Source organism: Carlito syrichta, unplaced genomic scaffold (assembly GCF_000164805.1).
Source record: "Carlito syrichta isolate Samal-C Ts95f unplaced genomic scaffold, Tarsius_syrichta-2.0.1 Scaffold301695, whole genome shotgun sequence".
In the NCBI taxonomy this organism is placed as follows: Eukaryota; Metazoa; Chordata; class Mammalia; order Primates; family Tarsiidae; genus Carlito; species Carlito syrichta.
In genome coordinates this window covers 69,857-75,049 of record NW_007245791.1, presented here as the reverse complement: position 1 = coordinate 75,049, position 5,193 = coordinate 69,857, and the positions used below count along the sequence as shown (strand labels likewise).

At 41.5% G+C, this 5,193-nt stretch overlaps 1 pseudogene; it reads right to left on the bottom strand.

Annotated features, from left to right (window-relative positions):
* Positions 1 to 4,621: 4,621 nt before the first annotated feature.
* Positions 4,622 to 5,193, bottom strand: part of LOC103257408 — a 988-nt pseudogene continuing 416 nt past the window's right edge.

Sequence of the window (5,193 nt, the reverse complement as noted above, 5' to 3'; positions counted from 1 at the left end):
GAAAGTTATTTTAGATGATTTGTATTATTTTATCAATGCATAAAATAGCTTGTGCTTTACTCTCCCTCCCTCCTTCCTTCCCTCCTTCTTTTCCTCCCTCCCTCCCTTCCTCCTTCCCTCTCTCCCTTCCTTCCTTCCTTTATTTTTTTGCCATGGTCTCACTCTATCACTAGGCTGGAGTGCAGTGGCATCATTATAACTTACTGAAGTCTCAAACTCCTAGGCTCAAGTGATCCTTCTGCCTCAGCCTACAGAATAGCTGGGACTACACAGATGTGCACTACCACACCTGGCTAATTAAAAAGAAATTTTTTTTTTAGAGACAGAATCTCACTGTTTCCCAGGCTGGTCTCAAACTCGTGGCCTCAAGTAATCTTCCTGCCTTGGCCTCCAAATATGCTAGGATTTCAAGTTCTGCACTCAGCCTATCGTGTGCTTTAATAGTTAAAGTAGTGCTCTGTGCTCTGTTTCATATAATCTCACTGCTACCCTATAACATTCACTCCCATGTTTTAAACTTTTCAATGGACATTTTCACCGGCCTTCTGTCAGTTCTTCAAGCCAGCTATGATTCCTGTCACGACAGGGTCTTTGAACACGATGGTACCTCTTGCTAGAATGTACTTACTCTTTGCTCCTTCCTCCTTTCACTGAATTAATGGCTACTCATTTATCAACTTCAAACTGAAGTGTCACTTGTTCAAGATGAGGTCATATATTCTTGCTCTATTCTCTGAAAGAACCATAATATTTATCTTCTAATCCTCATTCACTTATATATATGATGGTTTAATGTTTAACTCTTCTTCTATACCACAGACTCCATGAGAATGAATGAATGAATGAATGGTTCCTAAATTATATATATGAATACTGAGCTTAGAAATCTTAAATAGCTTGATGAAGGTCCTATAGCAACTAAATAGCAGAGGTAGCACTTGAAACTAGGTCTTGACCTGGGTGTTCTATTTCATAGTTTTCTGATTTTTCTATTAAACACAGCTGCTCAATACTTCTAGGTCAGCCCTAAGTTGTAGTATATCTTTGAGCTTAAAGTTGTTATTTGTTTTGTTCCTTTCATATGACTAGAATAACTCTGATCCACACCTTGAGTATGGGTGCAGCTTCAAAGTAGATGATAGATATACATGGGATCTTCAAAAAGTTCATAAAAATGTGTATTATGAAAGACTATGTGTTGCTTTCAAAAATTTTTTTGCACTAAAATAAATGAACTTGTTATAACATATTTAAACAGGATCTAATTTGAAACACTAAGAAGGTTAAATATTAGTTTGAAAAGAGCCCCTTTTAGAGCAACATAAATTCTACTAAGACTGATGCAAGAACAATGATCACATTTAGTGAAAAATTTGAGTGAAGAACGGTGAAATAATTGATGTTTACAAAAAGTTTGTGGGGAGAAGGGATTAAGATGGTTGATGAAAGGCAACTAGAGTGTGTTTCTCCCATAGAGTAAACCAAGATAAAGAGAGTTTCCTTGGCACTCAGAGAAGAGTGGGACTGGCAGTGTGCCCTACGACTCATCAAGTAAGTGACAATAGCCACATAGTGCAAAGAAGAGAAAAATCAGTCAACCTGGGTTGGAACTGGCCAGAATCTCACCTGGGTCATGGCACGGATCATGGACAACTTCAAGACAAAGTGAGAAGGTGAGTTGGGGAATTCAAGTATTCTGTGCTCCTGCCACAGACTTGGACTTGGAGGGTCCCTGAGCCTTGTGGGACTCCAATCCCTTACTGGAAGCTGCCTTACCCACAGTGGTGCTCTGCCGAAACACACATGGAGTGATGCAAGGAAAACAAAAGCCCTGAGCAGCTCTAGCCACCACACCACAGGAAGTCAACCCTGCTGGCAACTGCTTTCTAGCTGGCCTGGGAGGAAATGGCCACAAGTGCAAATTCCGCAGTGGCAGACAGTTCCTGGCAGGGGAAGGCTGCCTTGAGAATACCTGAGTCCCAGAGGCCAGGTGCACATGGATATTTGAAAGACACACTGCCTGAGGCTAAGGTGGGGGAGCTGGGTGGGACTTGTCATAGCAACTTTTCACTTCCAAGCTAAACACTTTTGTGCAGCCTCCACACAACAGCATTAACCCTGTGACCAGAAACTCCCTTCCAATCTCCAGTGGAGTAGCCAAGAGTGCACACAGGTGGGGAACTTGAGTATTTCCTCCCCCGCAACCCCCTCAAAGATTCAAAGCAGATAGAGAGCTTGGGCAGTCCCTACAACCCATCCACCATCTAGGTTGGCAAGGCACTAATCCTTAGAGCAACACACATCAAGCATTAAACCCACAGTCACCCATACAACTGGCTCTCTCAAGTTCACCTCTCACTGGAGGTAAACAGAACATCCCATCACATCTAATATAATACCTTACCTTTGGGGGAGGTCTGATCCCAGACCCCAGCTAACACCACACTACCCAAGCCATTGCAGCCACTTAGGATGCCTTGAGTCTGTGCAGTTACCCAGTACAGGACCATCATCACAACTGGCAATTGAGAAACACACCATACCATGGCTATATATAACCGAGGGAATCCTACAGTGCCTATCTCAGTCCCCTGCCAACCCCAAATAATTCTGACAATATGGCAAAATAGAGTTCTTCAACATCCCCAAAAGACCACACTAACTCTTCAGCAGTGAATCCTAAACATAATGAAATCTTTATAATTCCAGAGATATAATTCAAAGATTGATTATAATTGCTCAATGATATCCAGGAGAAAGTTGAAAACCAGTATACAGAAATTGTAAAAACTATTCAAACATGAATGAAGAATTCTACAAAGAGAAACCTTAAAAAAAACAAGCTGAAATTCTAGAAATAAATCATTTAGGGAAGTACAATATACAGTGGAAAGTTTTAACAGTATACTAGAACAACAAGAAGAAAGGATCTCAAAACTTGAAAAGAAGACCTTTAAATTAACCTAATAAGAAAACAATAAAGAAAAAGAATCAAGCAGATGGAACAAACTCTCCAAGAAATGTGGAATTATGTAAAACATCCAAACCTAAGAATCATAGGTGTTTCTGAGGAAGAAGAGAAGACAACAGAATTGGAAAATCTATTTGAGGGAATAATGGAGAAAATCTTCCCTGGCCTTGCCAGAGATTTAAACATCCAGATGCAACAATACCAAAGAACCCAAAGAAGATTTATTGAAAAAAGGTCATCCCAAGACATATAATCATTAGATTATGTAAAGTTAATGTGAAGGGAAAGAATTTTAAGAGTGATGAGACAAAAACTTCAAATAACCTACAAAGGTAAACCTATCAGACTAACAGAAGACTTCTCAGAAGAACCCCTACAAGCCAGAAGGGATTGGGACCCCATCTTCAATCTCCTCAAACAGAATAACTATCAGCCAAGGATCTTGTACCCCACAAAACTAAGTTTCATAAATGAAAAAGAAATGAAGTCTTTCTCAGAGAAGCAGTCACTGAGGGAATTTGTCATGACTAGACTGTCAGTACAAGAAATACTCAAGCCGGGCTTGGTGGATCAGCCTGTAATCCCGCACCTTTGCGAGGCTGAGGTGAGTGGATTGCTTGAGCCTGCGGGTTCGAGACCCGCCTGGGCAGTGAGACCTCATCTCTACAATAAATAAAAAAAAAATCAGCCGGGCGTGGTAGCGCATGCCTGTAATTCCGGCTACGTGGAAGGTTGAGGCGGAAGGATCACCGGAGCCCAGCAGGTCGAGGCTGCGGTGGCCGGGAGCGGCCACTGCACTCCAGTCTGGGTGACAGAGTGAGACTCCAACTCAAAAAAAAAAAAAAAAAAAAAAAGAAATACTCAGAGGGGATCTAAATACTGGAACAAAAAGTTGAAATACACCAGTAGAAAAACACTAGAAATCATAAAGCACACAGGTCTTACAGAACACCAATACTATAGAGAAGTAAAGATAAAGCAGCCAGTATGATGAATGAAATAGTACCTTACATATTATTATTAACCCAGAATGTATATAGTCTCAATGCCACACTAAAAAGATTTAACCTGGTAGAATGGGGAAAAAAGAACCCCTAAATATCTGCTGCCTTCAAGAGACTCACTTAGCACACAGAAACTCCTATAGACTCAAGATAACGGAGTGGGAAAAAATATTCCACACAGATGGAAACCAAAAACGAGCAGAAGGATCCACCCTCATATCGAATAAAACAAACTTTAAATTTACGACAGTAAAAAAGAAAAACATGATTATCATATAATGATAAAAGAATCAATCCTACAAGAAGCCATAGCAGTTTAAAATGTATAACACCTAATACCAGAGCCACAGCTTTATAAAACAAATTCTACTAGACCTAAAAAAAAGAGATAGACAGCAATACAATAATATTGGGAGACTTCAACACTTCACAGCAATAGACAGATCATCAAGGCAGAAAGTCATGAAAGAAACATTGGCATTAAATTGGACCATAAAGCAAATGGAATTAATAGACATCTACAGAACATTCCACCTCCAAAACTACAGAATATACATTTTTCTCATCAGTACATGAAACATTCTCTAAGGTAGACTATGTGTTAGGCAATAAATCAGGTCTCAACAATTCAAACATTTTTTTTTTTTTTTTTTTTTTTTTTGGGCTTGGTTCACTTATTTTTTTTTGTATGAAAACTCTATGTCGTTGCCTCCGCTGGAGCCTGGGTCCTCTGCATGGAGACTCTGGTGTGGGTCTTGACGGGATGGTGGGTGAATTCCTGATAAGGAGACTTGGTGAACACTGTCTCTTTCCAGAGGTCAGGGGTCAAGTAACTGTAAGTCTTAGAGATGGCATCAAAGGTGGCGAAGTTACCCAGGGTGGCAGTGCAGCCCCTGGCTGAGGTGTAGCAGTCATCAATGCCAGCCATCATGAGCAGTTTCTTAGGCACGGGGGCCCAAACCATGCCAGTGCCTCTGGGGGCAGGGATAAGGCGCACCAGGACAGAACCACAGCGGCCAGTCACCTTGCAAGGGACAGTGTGGGACTTGCCAATCTTGTTCCCCCAGTAGCCTCTCCGCACAGGGACAATGGACAGCTTGGCCAGGATGATGGCCCCCCGAATGGCAGTGGCTACTTCTTTGGAGCATTTAACACCTAGACCGACGTGGCCATTGTAGTCCCCGATGGCACAAACGCCTTGAACCTAGTCCGCTGGCC